Here is a 19,949-nt window from a genome sequence, read left to right on the forward strand (position 1 = left end):
TTGGATAAAGTTCTTACTGTGTTGGAAGAGCATCAGTTCTATGCTAAGAAGTAAAAATGCACTTTTGGGAATGAGGAAGTAGAATACCTCGGACATATAATATCCAAGGAAGGAGTTAAAGTGGATCCTAACGAGATCAAGGCTAAGGGAATGGCCCAAACCAGTTAATATATCCAAGCTAAGAGGATTCTTAGGGCTGACTAGGTATTATCGAAGATTTATTAAAAACTACACCCATATAACCACACCCCTATCGAACCTTCTAAAGAAGAACTCATTTCAATGGAATGATGAAGCAGAAAAGTGTTTTGAAGACTTGAAGGAAGTTATGTCTAATGCTCCTATATTGGCAACTCCAGACTTCTCAAAACCATTTGTAATTGAATGTGATGCTTTAGGTTTTGGCATAGGAGCAGTACTAATGCAGGATGTTCACCCAATCATGTTAGAAAGAAGGAAGCTCAATAAACAAGAACGCCTCATGTATACATACAACAAGTAAATGCTTGTTATTATGCACACATTAGCCAAATGGAGACAATATCTCTTGGGAAGTAAGTTCTTAATATGAACAAAACATAATAGTCTTCAGTATCTCTGCCAACAAAAAACTATATCTACAGAACAACAAAAATGGATAGAAAAAATCGCTACCTTTGACATGGATATATATTACACAAGAAAGGGAAAGATAGTGTAGTAGTTGATGCCTTGTTGAGCAAAGATGAAGAACCATCGTTACTTGCAGTGTCAGTGGTTGTTCCCAAGTGGCTTAATGAGATTCAAAGTGAATACGCAAAAGATCCAAAAACAATTGCTATAATCAATAATATTTCTTAGAATTCAAAATTTGAATGGAAGAATGATATTCTATGGTACAAGGGAAGAATTTATCTAAATGTAGATTCCAAATTAAAAGCCAAGGTTCTCAAAGAGTCGCATGATTCACTATCAGTCAGACATGTATGATACTTTAAAACCTACTACAACGCAAGCCAGTCATTCTTTTGGAAGGGAATGAGCAATGATATTCAAAAATATGTAGCCGAATGCGATAAATGCTAGAGGAATAAAAATGAAAATATTATGACACTTGGACTACTTCATCCCTTAAACATTCTTAATCAGAAATGGGAGGAAATATCAATGGAGTTTATTGAAGGTTTACCTGTGTCTGATGGTAAGGATAAAATTCTTGAAATAGTCGACAGACTCACCAAATATCCTCATTTTATTGCAATGAGGAAATCAAACTCACCAATTATCGGCAATATATATATTTTATTAATTAATGAATGAATTGATGTTTTATAGACTGAGAGGCCTGGGCTTAAATACAACCATACGTGCCTCTTGGTGAATGTGCATGATCTTTAATCATGCCCTAGGCCCTAATTAAACTAATAATTCATAAAATAATTAATTTTTATATAGCATGGTGCCAGAGGACTGCGTGCAATTTTTAACTGCTGGTCGAGATGGGCTATAATGATAGAAGGTGGCTGGGCAACAAGAATAGGAAATGGCATTTACAACAAGGAAGAGGCAGTGTTGGAGAATACGACAGGTAGGATGGGCTACGGCTAAGTTAATGCATCGCCCAGTGGAGCGGGTATGCCCGAGACTCCTGTTAGTGGCTAGCAGCTGTGTGGTGGGGTATATGTGCAGACTTGACTGCGAAAAGGGTGGTCGGTAGAAAAGGCAGCTGGTGAACAGGTAGCGGGAAGTGGGCGACGTGATGGTGACAAAACTCTATCACTAAGAGCTGCTGGAAGTTCGTACAGTGGCCAACAGTAATTAAAAAAATTATTTCTAAATCTCAAAAATTTCTCCCCTTTCAATATATTTTTTATCTTTAATAATATAAAAGAATTTCTCCTAGATTTTCTTATTTTTTAAATTTTAATTTATATATATCTGTGTGTGTGTGTGTGTGGCCAAGGTCCTAATAGCCAAAAAATGGAGAACCTCCAAAATTTTGTAGCAAAACACTGCAACAACAACAAAGTTGACAACTTTCAACAGACAAGGACCTAGATCAGAGAATGAGGCTCTTGTGCAGCAGTTAAGCGGCCAGAGGATTGAAATTCTTTGATAACAAATGGAATCGACAAACTCAGCAATTATCAGCAAGATATATATTTTATTAATCAATGAATGAATTTATTTTTTATATACTGAGAGGCCTGGGCTTAAATATAGCCCTACGTGCCTCTTGGTGAATGGGCATGATATTTGATCATCCCCTATGCCCTAATTAAACTAATAGTTTGCAAAATAATTAATTTTTATATAATAGATACTTGATGAGAGATATGTGAATCGGTGCCATAAGGAGGAGGTCGAACTACCTTTATATAGTAATCTATTTGGGTTAAATGGGTGTGACTCAACCAACTCCGACTTGACTTGGAGGGAGACCAACTTGACAATCTTGGAGCCAGAAATTTCAATTTTAAAAATTCAGATTTTCTTCTTTAAAAAGCCCAAATGGTGTTGATTCAAAATATAATTTTCTTTTGACTCTAACATTTAAAATATTCTTTACAATCATGAATATAAATACATTAAGGGCCAAATATGCATTATGAAGATCGACCATAGTTAAAAAATTCAATAGTTTTGAGTATCTTTGGTGTTTGTTTGGTTAAATTCAAATGGAACAATATTCTTTGCATGGTTATTGGGGTCATCCATCTTAAAGATGTTGTTATCACAACCAAAGGGGCCACTATTGCACACATCCATCAGATCCATTGTTTGAGTTGGTTATCATATTGGAGAAAGAACCCCAACTAATTTTGTTAGCTTTGGAATATTATTGTTATCCCTAGGTGGATTTACCCCTTGGTGTGACCCCTTGGTGTGAGGAGTTCCTTGGTTCATATGGTTACACATGGCATTATTTTAGCATCCTGAGTTTGTTGACTCCCTTGTCTAGTGAAGTGCCCTCATATCATTACCACATGCCACACTTATGGAAGCATAACAATGATTTACAAATTTATCAAGGGAACCCACCACTAGAGATATATTTTAATATTTTTTGTAGTCCCAAAGCCTCATTTTTGCACACATTTTAGGGGTGCACTATTCTTGTAAAATTTTGGGAGGACAATTTGTTTATAAAGTCACATGGATAAGTGCTAATGCACATTCCTTGATGGAATACTAACTCCTATTACTATATTTAGTATTAGTGTTAGCATCCCAAGGAGGGATAGCTACTTTTGTTATTGATCACTCTCTTAACATATTCTTATATACATAGTTTATTGTTAATGTTTTGGAAGATCTCGTTGAAGAGAATTCCAAGAAGAATAAAGATAAGTGGCATAACAAAGTATTATAATTGGTTAAAGAAGAAATACTCAAGAGGATTCCTTGTATGAGAGATTAATGTGTGGCGTCGAGACTCATTCCAAGCTTCTATTGTACATATTTTATTAGTTGTTGAGGAGAACCCTCCTAGAAGAGATTTATTTTGGATGTAATCTAATAATTTTCGTAGGAGAGAAAAATGGATGTAAAATCCACAAAATGGTATTTTATTGTAAAGATGTTAAGCTAAAATTCTATATAAAGGCCAACTTTCTCCATTATTTATGGTGGTTGGAATTATGGTAGGACACCATTATGATCCTAGTTTCATATATTCTAAAGACAATGAAAATTTAAGGGTTATTATATATGTGAGGTTCTTGATTTTTTGAGTCATTTTAGTGTTTTCTTATTATTTGAAATTCATCTAAATTATGCTACAAAAGGCTTTAATTCAATGGAAAAATATGCCATCCAAAGAAGGACCTTGGTTGAGGTGTTTCTTAGCCTTTTACATTGTTGACTTTTGTTATTATACTAGTTAAGGTGAATTTCTATTTGGTAGCAAGATAACCCCTTCATTGTCATACATGTGTATTAAATAGCACCCTTGTAAGGTCCGAATAATATTTTGCAATCTAAAATAACATTCCTGAGGATATTTTACTATGTTGTAGCAACAATATAGTACACCCTCCATACATCTTTTTCAAACCCTCTTGATCCATTTAGACTCCATTGCTCTAATTGGATAGGAACAAATTTTGGTTCGCCATCCCATTCACTTTCTAAAGTTTGCCTTATGCTTTATTCAAGGACACCATGCTTGATTCAGAGGAGAGATGGCCTAAAGTGAGAGGATACATTTTTGTGGTATCAATGGACAACCCCACTTATTTCCCTTGAGATTGCATGTGTGATTTAGAAATTTACCACTTACAGTGTAGGCTTGGATCGTAATGGGGCTCAAAAGTGGCACAAATTCCCTATAAAGGGAGTTATTGGCCATAAGTTTAGCTAAGAACAATTTTTATTTTTGACATAAAATTCGTGGGTCACATAGTATGGGTCATGTTTTAAGTATGAATAAGTATGGACTTAGATCCTAAGAGGTAATCATAGGGATCATGGGCCATATATAGGCCCGATACCGTTGGGAGTAGAGAGTGGGAAACAAAGGCACAATTTTTAAAAATCCTCCAAGAGCAAAGAATTTGGGGAGATTTTTTTTATATAATGCATATTTTCTGTTATGAAACCAACTCAAGAAAAAGATAGAAAAGATAGATCAACACCTTAGAATTCAGCCTCTTCGAGGGGGCAACCTCCTTTACATTACATAAATGAACAATTCTTGAATGATTCAAATGAAAAAACCTCCTTTCTATATATAGGAGTCTAAGAGTCACAATATGACCCAACCGACCTAACAATAATAATATAAAGCCACAAAAATAACAATATAGGGATTCTATGGGGCACAGTAATAACAATATGGGGACAATAGGGGCACAACAATATTAATAAGGGATACAACTACTAGTATTATAGGGACCCAACATGCCTCTCTCCTTCAAAAAAGTGTTGTCCTCAACGCTTGAGTAGTTCTGGATGCTTCTGTATAAAATTCTCATCCTCCCATGTGGAATCTTCAACGGATAAGTTCTTCCACTTGATAAGATACTACGAAATTGATTGATTTTGTAGCTGTCGAGTTCTTGTTTCTGTGTCTGCTTCTGGTTCCAATATAATTTTTCCTTCCTCGTCAAATTCTGGAAATATTGTTTGAACTGGGAGCTTGTGACCTATAACCTTCATTAAACATGAAACATGGAAAACTAGGTGCAATCGAGAAGCTGTAGGAAGCTCCAATTTGTATGCCATAGTACCAATCTTTTGCAACACCTTGTACGGACCATAATACTTTGGTGATAATTTATTATCCTTCTTAGCTTGCTTGAGGGACATTTGCTTATATGGTTGTAGCCATAGGAATGCCCAATCACCTACATCAAAACTTCTTTCGCTGCAATGTTGATCTGCCTGTTGTTTCATTCTATTCTTTGCCAACACGAGGTTATCCTTTAAGAGTTGGAGGACTTGTTGTTGATGTTCGATGTGATGTTCCACTGCGTGAACCTTAGAATTTTCTCTTAAATATGATGTGATGGATGGTGGCTGATATCCATAAAGTGCCATAAATGGGGTCATTTTTGTTGCTGTATGGAAGGAAGTGTTATACCACCATTTAGCCAGAGGCAACCATTTGACCCATTGTGTTAGTTTATCAGATACAAAGCAACGAAGATATCCTTCCAAACATTTGTTTACTATCTCAGTTTTCCCATCAGATTGAGGATGATAAGATGAGCTATGAGCTAACTGAGTACCAAGACAAGAAAATAATTCTGTCCAAAAATTTCCAGTGAAAATGGGATCTATGTCACTTACAATAATCTTTGGGTTTCCATGTAGCTTTTGAATTGTTTCCGTAAATGCAGTAGAAACTGTACTGGCTTTAAATGGATGTCATAATGCACAAAAGTGTGCATACTTGGTAAGTCTGTCAACTACCACCATGATGACACTCTTTCCCTCAGACTTGGGTAAACCTGTGATAAAATCCATTGAAACCTCCTCCCAACGTTGGCTTGGAATGGATAAAGGTTGAAATAGACCCGGTGTCTTAATTGTTTCAACTTTATTTTGTCGGCAAACCAAACATTCCGCCACAAACTTTTGAATATCCAATTTAAGGCCATCCCAAAAAAAATCCTTCTTAACCCTGTGGTAAGTTTTTAAAAATCCTGAGTGCCCTCCTAAGGGAGAAGTGTGCAATTCCATAAGAATCTTTTGTTTTAGTTGGGAATTCTTACAGAGGTATAAGCGATCTTTGTACCATAACGAATCATTTTGCCAGCTAAATGTATCAGACGTACTGGAATCTTGTTGTAACTTTCGAATAAGTGCCCACACTTCTTCGTCATTCTTCCATTCCTCCCTTGCTTCATTTATCCAATCTGGTTGGATAATAGAAATGGTGCACAACAATGCTTCCACATCCTCATCCTTTCTTGAGAGTGCATCTGCCACCACATTTTGCTTCCCTTTTTTGTAGATGATTTCAAAGTCATAACCCAACATCTTTGTGACCCACTTTTTTTTCTCTTCAGAGGATAATCTTTGTTCTAAAAAGTATTTAAGGCTATCATGATCCGTTTTTACCTTGAAGTGTCTTCCCATTAGGTAGGGTCGCCATTTCTTAAGTGCATGGAGTATTGCCAACATTTCCTTCTCATAAATAGCTTTGTGTAAAAACTTTCCCTTGATTGGACGACTTTCAAAAGCAATGGGTCTTTCATCTTGCATTAAAACAGGCCAATTCCATTTCCTGAAGCATCACATTCCACAATAAAGGTTTTTGTGAAGTCCAGTGTAGCTAAGACCGGTGCTTGGCACATTGCCTCTTTAAGATGTTCGAAGGCCTTTGTTGCTTCTGGAGTCCATGAAAATGAATCTTTCTTCAATAATGTTGTTAGAGGTGCTGCTATTCTCCCATAATTCTTAACAAACTTGCGATAATACCCTGTCAACCCAAGAAATCCTCGCAGATGCTTTATGGATGTGGGGATTTTCCATTCCTTAATGGCTTTAATTTTGCTAGGGTCTACCTTAACTCCTTCATGAGATACAATATGACCCAGATATTCCACCTCTTGTACTCCAAAGAAACATTTGGATCTTTTTGCATATAATTGTTTCTCCTCCAATAGTTGTAGCACCTTGTCAACATGTTCAACATGATCCTTCCAAGACTTGTTGTAGATTAGTATATCATCAAAAAATACTAACACAAATTTTCTAAGGAATGGTTTGAAAATGGAATTCATCAAACCTTGAAATGTTGAAGGTGCATTGGTAAGGCCAAAAGGCATGACCAAAAATTCATAATGACCCTCATGAGTTCTAAATGTTGTTTTTGGAATGTCTTCAGTCTTCATTCTGATTTGATGATATCCTAAACAAAGATCCAACTTGGTGAAGTAAATTGATCCATGCAATTCATCCAGTAATTCATCAATGACAGGAATGGGAAACTTATCTTTAATAGTGAGCTTGTTGAGCTCCCTATAATCTGGACACATGCACCATGATCCATCCTTCTTGTGCACCAATACTACTGGAGCAGAGAAAGAACTTTGACTCGGTTGAATTATACCAGCCTCTAGCATTTCTGCAACCATACGTTCAATTTCACTCTTTTGGCATAGGGATATCTGTACGGCCTGATGTTTGGAGGAACACTTCCTGGAATCAGATGAATAGCATGATCATGATCACTAATAGGTGGGAGACCTTTGGGAGTCTCAAATACCTTGGAATGATTGTCCAAGACTTTTTGGAGATCTGGAGAAATAGATGATTCCAATGTGGAAACATCTAGCGAACATAATTGTGCAATTACACCTCTTTGTTCCTTTTTTAGAAGCTTTGTCATACTGTTAGAGCTGATTATCTTTCTCGGTTTCCCTGCAATACCCCTTAATTCAACTTCCTTTCCTTCCATAGAAAATTTCATGAAAAGTTCTTGAAAATTAAAAGCTATTGTACCCAAGGATTGTAGCCATTGGACTCCTAGTACAACATCAGCACCTCCCATTGGAATGGAAAGCATTGGGCTAGTCAATACATATTCTCCCATGGATAGCTTGATATTATGGCACTTTCCAGAGCAATTTATTGTTCCTCCATTTGCAACCATCACTTGACACTCTGGTGCTGGATATAAGAAGCAATTCAATTCTTTTGCTACCTTACAATGAATAAAATTGTGGGTACTTCCTGAATCAATCAACACTATTACCTTTTTCTTCTTGATTTGTCCTTCTATCTTGATGGTTTGAGGAGTGGTAATTCCTACCAATGCATTACAAGATATGGTCGGATTCATTTCTTCTTTATCTAGGCTTTGTTCCTGGAGTATATCCTCTTCTTTTGACCTTTCTTGCTCCTTTTCTTCTTCCTCTTCACAATCTATGTAGAATAATTTTTTTCAGCACACTTATGACCTTTAGTGTATTTGCTATCACAACTGTAACAAAGCCCTTTTGCTCTTTTTTCTTCCAATTGTTGTGGTGTCAACCTTATAGGTTGTGGAAGACTAGGGGCAACAACACTTCCATCTTTATAGTTGTGAGTGGTATGCTTCCTGGTTTCCATAATTTTGCTTTCCATTTTTCTTGCTAACCTGAATGCCTTCTCTAATGAATCAGGTTCCCAAAGGTGAACATCATGTTGGATATTATCCTTTAAAGTCCCTATGAACACATCAATCCTATGCTCCTCTGGAATATTTTTTACCCTTATGTTTAATTTTTGGAACTCCTCAATGTGCTCCATTATTGAACCCTTTTGTTTGAGACTTATCAATTGGCTAAAAAAAGTGTTGCTTTTTGTATCCTCATAATGTGCTGTCAATTCTTACGTAAAAATTGTCCAAGTGATAATTTGTTTACAAGAGAAAAGCCATTGATACCATACAAACTGATTTGGTTCCAAATATAAAGTTGCAATACGTACCTTTTGTGTGTTTTGCACATTATTGAGATCGAAAAATTGCTCCATATGTAATATCCATGTTGCGGGATCCTTGCCATCAAACTTCCTCATATCGATTTTGGAATATGGTGGGTCTTCAATCTCACATTAGAGTCTATGAAATCATGATTAACATTTCTTTTGTTCGCATCATGAGTTTCCTTTACTACCTTTTCACCATTAGTAAGCATTTCTTGTAGAAAATTTGTCAAATATGTCTTCAAATCTGCCATGTCTCTCTTCAAATCTATCTTCAAATCGGTCTTCAAATCATCCATCTTAGCTTCCACGCCCTTTATCTTAGATTCCATGCCATTTATCTTAGCTTCTGTTAGCTTTTGTGAGAGTGACATTTGTTGCACTTGGTCTTGTAATTTTGATATATCATGTAGCATTTCTTCCTCTTCTTCATGAGTCATGCTAGAGATTTCAGGTTTCTTACTAGGTATTTGCATTTTCTTTCCTCTGGGCATCAGTTACCAATAATAATGCTCTACTATGCCCTTTGAATTCCTTCAAAATAAATTTTCAAACCAAGATTAAGCAAAAATTTAAAAATCTACACACCTTTTTTCACTTTGTAGGAGCTCGATATTGCCTCTGATGTATCTCTCTACTTTCGGATCAGCCAGTTCTGAAATTGCGACCTACAGTAGCCCTCTGTGTCCTCTTTCCAATGCCACCAGTCTGATCCAAATTGGATTCTCTAAGGAAGTGTTATGCGAAATCTCCCACAGTGACCTGATTATAGACTAGTTCAGTAGAGCAAACTTGTATGACATGCCACAAGTCACTATTTTGACCTTTGGCTCTGAAAAATATATACAAGAAACTAAAATCCATCCTCTTTCTATACCTTCTTACGAAATTTCACTCTGATGCTCAGAGAGAAAGTTATGACGATTTTCCCCAGGTCACATGTTTGGAATGTAATTCAGAAGTCTGCAAAAAGACCAACTTCCTTAGATCATATCTCTGCAAATATAGTGCAAAAATCTCTAAAATTCGGATCCGAGGTTCAGTGCGATCTATTCTCAAATGGGTTTTTTTTAGCTTCTTAAACGTCGCAGAAAAAAAAGTTATAGCGAAAATTCCATGATGACCTATTTGGAGTAGTGAAACCCTAGAATCCAAAGCTCTGATACCAAATGTTATGAAACCAACTTAAGAAAAAGATAGAAAAGATAGATCAACGCCTTAGAATTCAGCCTCTTCGAGGGGGAAACCTCCTTTACATTACATAAATGAACAATTCTTAGATGATTCAAATGACAAAACCTCCTTTCTATATATAGTAGTCTAAGGAGTCACAATATAACCCAGCCGACCTAACAATAATAATATAAAGCCACCAAAATAACAATAGAGGGATTCTATGGGGCACAGCAATCACAATATGGGGACAATAGGGGCACAACAATATTAATAAGGGATACAACTACAATAGTAATGGGGTAATCACTAGTATTATAGGGACCCAACATTTTCATAAATATATATTTAAAAAAAACATGTAGAATATTGAATTAGCTACAAAAAACTTGAAAAAATAAGCACCAACCACATTACACATGTAACATCAGTCATCTAGTAGTTATAACTTATACTATTTTCATCAAATGATCAATCATCTCCCTTAAAGTTGCAACATACATTAAATAATAATAATCAACAAATTGTAATAGATAACATCAACCACGAAATGAAAATGAGCATCATATTCATTACCATAGAGTTGTAATATGCAACATATAGTTCAAAGGTGGGTTCAAATTTCAAAGTTCAAACTTAAACTATCATATGATGTTTACAAAATAGGCCATAATAAAGACAAAGTGCTAAGTTATAATGACTTCTAAATATGAAAAAAACAAAGGTTTGGTATATGCTAAGGTTTCCTCTTTCCATGAGAAAATTCTAGATTCTTTTCACATGATCTATGAAAAATAGCAGGAGTAGATGGAAGAATTTGTGGAACACAACAAACAACTACATGACCCCCATGCAAAGTTGGAAATTGTGAAGCTAAAGAAAAATCTCTTGCATATGGAAACCTGTTATAAATTGGAGTGGCATATCTTCTCCACAAATATTATCACCATCATAATCACCTAAAAGTTCAACTTCTAGGTAGCCTAAAGCTATGGCTCCATCCTCCAAATTACTGTCCTATATGTTATTGTCCCAAGTCAGATATGTTCTATCATTCTTGGCGATATCACAATAATGGGACAACAACCTCAAGTTGTAGTGCACATAAGCCAAGCTTTCTGCCTAATATACAGTTAGATTGTTTCTCTTCACAGTATGGATGAAACTATAAGTGCTCCAATACATCTTTGTAGAAGAAGTGTTAAAAACTTGTGAAAGCATCCTCACTACCAATTTATGCATATGTGTGGTAGAGGATCCCTACATGTTCTACCCTTTAATAGGATTAAACCTATCTCAATTAGCTTCTTGAAACTTGTCAAAGATTCCATGTTCATTAATGAACTTAATTGTATTCATACTTGAGCACACTACTCTTCATCAAGGACCAACTTGTCTAATGCAAGCATATACTCATTTTATACCATTTTTTTGTTGTGTGATTTTATCCTAACCCCACTTTAGGTGCTAGTTGGGCCAACCAAGATGAAGAATAATATTTGGGTGCAAGGAAATGTGATAGGACATGGAGTAAAACATTCAAATTGTCCCCCCTTTTGATTGCATGTTTATGAATATGATGATGCACAAGAAAATATCTCAACTCAACAATGTCTTTTATTTAGCTTAACATATTGTCCATCCATTCATACAGCTCACCAATCACTATCTTATATGTATCTACAAACAAAATTATACTATAAATGGGCTTTGTGGATTGTAGAAAATACCTAACCTATGCCCAAAATTGACCATCAAGAAGGGTGTCTCCACCTCCTAAAATTCATTTCTACCAAGTTCAGATGCATTGTTGCCTTTAATCCTTTCCATGAATCACTTGATATTAATCTATTCCTCGATTACCTTCCAAAGGTGCTAGAAGGCAAGGTAATACCTAGAAAATCTTGTCTTTGCAATCTTTAGCAGCTCCAACTTAGAGTGATTGTGGAAAAATTTAGTGGGCCACACTATGATTAGTAATATTTTTTTATCATTTTCCTCACTTCCTTGTACAATGCACCAATCCATTTATAATTGTGGTGCTTCATCTTAATAATATCATGCATCAAGAAGTTCTATGTGAACCAAATAACCTAACCAAAATATGTTATGTTATATATCCTTAATGATTTCCCCTATTTCCTTACAATTAGTGAGATTGATAGCGATGACTTGAATGGTTTTAATTAGGGTTCTACAACATTAACACTAATTTTGTAATGATTTGAGTAGCCATGGGCTGAAATAAAGATTACGTCACTAGAACACGCACCAATTGCACCATTAGAAAACACACCAAGAATATTTATCAATGGCTTTCCTTTAGCAATTATCCAACCATTAGATACAATATATACCCCATATTTGATCCAGTCATTTATAAATTGTCCAAGAGCACTGTGTATGTTGGCTCCTTTCCTATGAAGTCCCATGGTTCTATGTTTTCATACTTGAGACTTTTGTATCAAGATTTAGGGGCAATGTTGATGGTTTGTACCATTTCATGCCAATAGGGTGAGTGAAGAACATTTAATGGTACACCACATGCATAGAGAAACCTAAAAATATTTGCATCCAAGCCATCCATACAAAATGTTATGAAGGATATTTGATATTTTTCTATGCCCTGAATGCATAGGTGAGAATCCAGTAGCATCGAGGGTTGGGGATCAACCGCCAAACACTTTATGTGACCATGAGGTCTAGAATTCAACCCTTGATTTTTTGGATTTGTTTTGTGTGGCATCCTCCTCTTTCTTGTATTTTTTTTTATCTTTCACTAGCACATGGTCATAGGTTTTTATTCGTATAATCTTACCTTCATCCCATGGTATAATCCCACAGAGATGCTTTCTCACATGGGTATATGAAACTATGTAAGTTTTATGATAATGGGAGCATAAAATTTTATGGTTCCACTCACCTTCCCTCCCCCAATATTTGTCACATAATTCCATAAGGGTGCTGAAATATATTTATTTTTCTTCCCATCATCATTGTCAAATTCATGATCATCGTCCCCGTCTATTTTTTCCTCCTCTCCATGTTATTTACTACCTAATTCTAGCTCTTTCTCATCATCTCTAGAATTCCAACTTCCTAACACCACCATCATAATAAAAAATGAAACTAAGATGATAAACCACATTGACATACCCAACATTCTTTTTTCATCTTGAGAATAATTTGTTTCCTTCCATAGAATGTGTCATGTACCCAACCACCCTAATGCCTAATTAAGGACATGTGGTATCTAAAACTCACCTCCAAAATTACTTTATGAAAATGAGGTTGTGAAAATTCCTCTTCCTTCAACGACCTTAGAACTCATTTATTATACCACCATCATATTTTTCTCATCAATCCCTTTACAACGACATAAATTTCATCTCAATCTAATTTAGGACACAAAGTTATGCACATTTGAAAACTTTCCCTCCAAATTCCATGTCAACATTCGTATCATAGCTATGTGGTAGCCCTTATCCATGTTTTACCACCTCATAGGGCCACATACACATTTGAACCACATAACTACCACCTTAGCACCATTACATACTCTAGTCCATGTCACTAAGTACCATGTCATTCTCCCATGTGAACAGGGCACATCAATGCCACACTAGCATGCTAGGTCAACTTGTGATGCCAACATACCACATTTTAACCTTATTGGGTTCTATTATTTTCAAGAGGAAGCCTTGATAAATGATATCTAACCTATTAATAATTGATCAATTGAAATATTTAAGGTTGATAACCTGACATTTTGACGATCTAACATTTACCGACAATTAACAAACATTATCGATACCTATTAGCATCGAAAGTTTGTGTGACAACACACACACCCTATTCACCCAATCTCCTAATACCAAATGTCCTGACTCCTTGATATTTGATCATTCATCAAATGTGGTAATTCCATTTTTCCTTTACTAGCATTTCAGGTTTTGTTAGTATCACGAGTTGCCATTGGCCATTGTTTGAAGTGTTTCTTAAAAATTTAAGCCTGATATTATAACAACCCAATAGGCTTTGGATCCCTAATTCTATCATGTGGCATATCTCGAACCTTCCATCTCCATTATGTATAGGCTCTTTCAACTAGCCCACTTTCCCACACCACCAATCACTCAATCCATTGATTGGAGGATGTCAATTGATAAGCATATCTTTGTTAGTTGATAAATGTAGCAAGAATTGTTAGTATCAGAAGTTTGCAATGGAGGTTTATTGATGTGTTCTTGACACCTAATACTGGATACTTTGACAACATGATATCCCAATAGGTCATAGCATTGCAATTATTGGATGGGAAGCTCTCTATTAGTCAATGAACATTGTCAATGTCTATGAGTATCAAGAGTGTACGTTGGTCATATTTTGGAATCGCACTAGACACCAATAGCTCAATACCTTGATAGCTATTATCCCTTTCTTTAGTGCTTAAGTCCCCTTTGGCTAGGATTTGGGTCACGACCCCTTGTTGGACCATATTACTATGGACTAGGTGCAGTGAAATATTTTGATCCCTAAATTTCCAAATGAACCAAAACCAAGAGATCAATCCTCGAATTTCCAAATTATGACCCAAAACCAAGAGATAAGAAGACTTAAAGAGGGAGTTCCTCAACCTGTCTTGAGGATTGAAGGGGAGTTTGATAGGGAAATGGACTACCCATAATACTTATGAATTTTCAAAGGTCCTTACTAACTATGAAGACATCCAAAATATTTCATCTCATTGCCACATACTAGGCCTTTCTTCAAGAAGTCAAAGATTCCATTTTTCACAATTTACCCCCATCTTAGGCCTTTTAACCTTTTCATCCCAGCAAGGGAAACCTTTTAACTATTTATCAGTCAAGAAAGGATACCACATAGTTGTTTAATCCCTCATTTTACCTAGTAAAGGCCAAACACAATCACAAAAGTCCACAAGATCTTGCTTCAAGTCTTTCAATAGACTTCCATCATTCAAGATTTGTTCAATGAAATCCATAACACTTTCACTCATATTCTCTATGACGACTCTTTTCCTTCAACATCCACTTTGAAATCAAGACTTTGACACTTACATCTAATTTCACGTCATCAAAAATCTTCTTCTCACCTCAACAAACTCAAAGATTTTTTGGCCTATCTAGAGTAGACCAAGCTCCTTGATTAAGACTCACTAATATTTTTTCACAATTGAACCAACCAACTTGGTTATCCATTAATCCTACACTTTTAAAAGCACATCATAATAGAAAATTAATATCAACATGTAGGAATGTGAACATTTCACATCCATAATAGTCAAATTTACCATTTCATATCATAAATAGGCATCACATAGACCATAATGTCCATATAATTGACAATATGTTCAATTTATCAATCATCATTTCTATTTCAAATATTATGAATTACATCATATATTTATTGTCTATAGGGGAACTTATCTAATCAATTTAAATGTTTCCTACAACTAGTGAAGAGTGAGCACGTTCCACTCCATCATAGGCATAGCTACACTGTAAGCTTTCTTCTAGCTAGTCACCCCCAAGCCAGACCACGAAGACATCAAGGAATTTCTCACTTAGAAATATAGGGTGGAATCATGAAGGTCAATCTCCTTCATAAAATAAATATCACCAGTTCTCTTAAAATCCCATTAGGACCAAAACCTACCTAAGTTCTTTGGGTGGGTTTGTAGGTGTCTACATAGCAAGCACCCAGAGGGAAACTTTCTCTATGTATCTATGTTGTTCTCCCTATATCTTTGCTATGCTATGTTCCCTCTCTTTCCCACCTTTCTCCTCCCTCTCTATGCACATGTATCCCTCCCTCCTCTCTATATATTCTTAACTCTCACTCTATTACTCCCTCCCTCTCCTTATCTACATATTTTTCTCTCTCCCCTGTTACAGGGAAAAGTGTCTATATAGAACTGCTCTATCCCACTAAGGTGTGACAGCTTCCTTAGAAACAAACAGAGAAAAGCTACTTATGTTTTTCCTTTATGAATTATAAATAGAGAGGAATAGAAAGACCAACCTCTGTCTTGCACTAATCCTTTGATTCGATCCCTCTCTTCTTTGATAGTCCCCAGCTACCTGCTCCCTTGCACGCCCAGCTTCACAAAGTACCTGTAAGATCACAGAAGCATAGCACTATACAAAGACATGGATCTATATTCATAAACAACTTAGGATCAGATTTAAATTGACCATACAAATGTAACAAGCATCAATGATACAAAAGCATGGAGGAAAACTCAAATAGCTTTTATTGATAAACAAGAAAAGATCCAGGAGGAGTTACAACCAGTTGTTCCGACCCAGCATCAACCTCCCAGCAAAGAAGCCCCTCTTCACCTCAAACAAAGCATAGATCACCCAACAATCTGATGTTTGTCTCTAGAAACCAACAACAATTCCTTACAATATGCAAAATTCCAGCCTCTAGATCTCTGGGATGAGGGATCCATATATAGATATCTGTAAGGGGGATGAGTCAGCTTGTGATTTGATTAGTGTTTTCTCTCTATCAGTTCTTGCTTCCACTTGGAGACTAAGGGCCTCTTACTCATCCTTGGTCGAATTTAGTGAGGCAAGTGTCACAGGAGAAGATTCTGGAAGCTTCCATTGCCTCTCCACCTCGCGGAATGACACTGCCATTTGTCATTTCTCGCCCATCGCACCCCACAGAAGGGATTTTTGAAATGCAACGCACCCTCATAGTGCATTTGGGTGAGATGCAACGCACCTAGCCAGTGGAGCAGCTGCAATGATCCTGTTTTGACCAATTTTGAGTAGTTTTTCATGGAGAACTTCTAGGAGAAGCTGTAATCTGTTGACCTTGTTCCTTTAGGGGTTAGAACAAATCTTTTAGGGACTTAGGAGCCCTTGGTTTATGGACATTTCATGCTTGGGGTTGTAGGGCACAAAAATGTCTATAACAGTTGCCCCCTAAAGTATGAGGCCGTTAACCTTTTGGTGTCGGGTGAAATTCTTTATTATGAGGATCCGAAGTTCTTTCAATGCTGGGAGGAGACCTGTAATAAGATACAATACAATACATTATCTTCATAATATTTTCATGATCTAGCTGAGGCGGGCATTCCCATGCTCAGCTTTATAAATTCATTTTCATGTACATAGGACAGACAACCGTCTGAGTGTAGACTGATGATTCTGATAGAGCCATCATCCTTTTGGTGGGATGATTATCTATGCTGCAATGATGTACATTTAATGTTTTTTTTTCCCTGAATATATATCGCAGCCCGGATGGATGAAACTAGATCCGGGGTCTTCAATCTCGTCTAATCTTCACTCGAAGTACAAGTTGATCCATGTGAGAAATGTTCTGAAGTCGAACATGGAAAGACATCGCTTGATTACCAGTCAATGATGTAAACTGTTAACAAGCACGAGAGGAATCACCGATAATGATAATGACCCTCAAGGTACTGTAGTACAATTCACGTGGTGTGAATAAAGGACTTGGCGTCAAACACCACGCAAAATCTTTTGGTCGAAGGCCATTGATGTAAACCTGTCGCCGGAAGTGAGAAACTTGCCATTGAGGCATGCAAGCTTCAAAGTACTGAATGGGGTGTTCCTAGATCAACTTCTTGGATAATGAGCTGATGTCGACAAGAAGTGATCCGTCACAGGAGGGCCTTAATGAATCCCACATCAATGACACGGAACGGAGCAAATGATTTTGATGGAGGTGAAAACGATCTGGTGATATAAGGTTCAGGGTGGCGGTCATGAAAGAATGGAGTATAATGTATGGTAGTGGGTGAGACACAGGTGACTTCTCTTGATGACTTCTCTTGAACATATCGGCGACACTGAAGTGATGGATTGGTAGCATTAACCCCAAATGTGGATGGTATGGCGTGACCATGGTGATGTGACCGGTGAATGAAACAACCCAACCCGACTCGGACACGGAGTGGAAGTGTCGTGTTCAAGAGCGACTTGCTACCAACAAAGTTTCTTTGAGTTTTCTTCCCAATTTTCCCCAGTCATTGCTGACCAGTACCTCTTTATTTTTTTCAAGCTTGAGGAGGATAACATATGCTTGTTCTATAATTTTCCCTTCGGGCAAACCCATCGCTATGTTTTAACGAGCCTAGCGATAGTGAAACTCGTTCTCGTCTAAAGACAAGTTTGTCGCTTTTAATCTTTTTAACGAGTTTAACGACAAAGATAACTCGGTCCTTTTCAATTTTAGAGAGTCTGAAAAGAAACGTAAAGGTAACTCCAAAATTCCTTTTTCGTCATCTAATCCCTTAAGTCCGAAAAAGTATAAAACAATACAGAAGGGATGAATTTTCGATAGTTTTAACGAGCCGAACAAAACAAGCGCTCGATCTTTTTGTGTAATAATCCCTCAGGTCCAAAAAGATTAAAATCTAGAGGAGGGATAGCACTTCCTGTCCCTTTAACGAGCTGGAGAGGCCAATGGCTCGGAAATCTTTTCATATTTTATGAGTCAGTTGAAAAGAGCTTAAAGGAGACTCGTCTTTTGAGGAACGAGTGATAAAACGGGTAGCAGCTGATTCCAGGTAAGGTTTGGAATTTTCCAATCACGGCAGTGTCACAAGGATGGCTAGTGAAATCACTCTTCGCAGCTGTTCCTCAAAATGGGTAAACAATCAAATGGAGGTGAATGATCGGCCAATGAAAAAGTGGAGGTGACGGTGCAAAAACGACCAAGGCTTTAATGGCTTAAGTACTACATTCACGATGGTTATTTACCGGGGAATAGTTCATTTTTTAACGAGCTTAAATGCGGGTGGAAACATTTTCTCATGTCTTATGTTTATTTTTTAACGAGCTTGAACTATGTGCTAAAACTGCTCGATTAATCCAGTCATGTGATAAGAATGTCTCATATAAAAACGGCAAATTTTAGAGATTTGCCCCACATCCTTTCTTTATGCAAGTTAGGAAACGACCAATCCTACGAGTTTAAAGGGTTAGAGGTCCTATAAATTTAAAAAATAAATAGTCGCTCTTCGCTTGCACTCCAAAAGGTTTGCATGCCCCCAGGTATAAAACAGAGTTTCAAGGTTACCCCTACTTCTTTCCGATAAAACATTTGTTTTAGCGAGAGAGGCCTACCTCTTATAGGTTACCAAAGATAGTTCTATTTACGGCGTAAACAAAACACTTCTCTGGCGATGTCTACTGAAATAAACAAAGGTGAGCGGCGATGCCCGCCGACTCACATAACTTTGACAAGAGAATCTTGTTCTAGAATAACCCCCTCTTCCAATCACGGACGGGGGTACAGCCATTTTGTTACAGGGAAAAGTGTCTATATAGAACTGCTCTATCCCACTAAGGTGTGATAGCTGCCTTAGAAACAAACAGAGAAAAGCTACTTATGTTTTTCCTTTATGAATTATAAATAGAGAGGAATAGAAAGACCAACCTCTGTCTTGTGCTAATCCTTTGATTCGATCCCTCTCTTCTTTGATAGTCCCCAGTTACCTGCTCCCTTGCACGCCCAGCTTCACAAAGTACCTGTAAGATCACAGAAGCATAGCACTATACAAAGACATGGATCTATATTCATAAACAACTTAGGATCAGATTTAAATTGACCATACAAATGTAACAAGCATCAATGATACAAAAGCATGGAGGAAAACTCAAATAGCTTTTATTGATAAACAAGAAAAGATCCAGGAGGAGTTACAACCAGTTGTTCCAACCCAGCATCAACCTCCCAGCAAAGAAGCCCCTCTTCACCTCAAACAAAGCATAGATCACCCAACAATCTGATGTTTGTCTCTAGAAACCAACATCAATTCCTTACAATATAAAAAATTCCAGCCTCTGGATCTCTGGGATGATGGATCCATA

This window comes from Pinus tabuliformis, chromosome 2_1 (assembly GCF_031772625.1).
Source record: "Pinus tabuliformis cultivar Carrire ecotype Pingquan chromosome 2_1, CPIR1, whole genome shotgun sequence".
NCBI classification, from domain to species: domain Eukaryota; kingdom Viridiplantae; phylum Streptophyta; class Pinopsida; order Pinales; family Pinaceae; genus Pinus; species Pinus tabuliformis.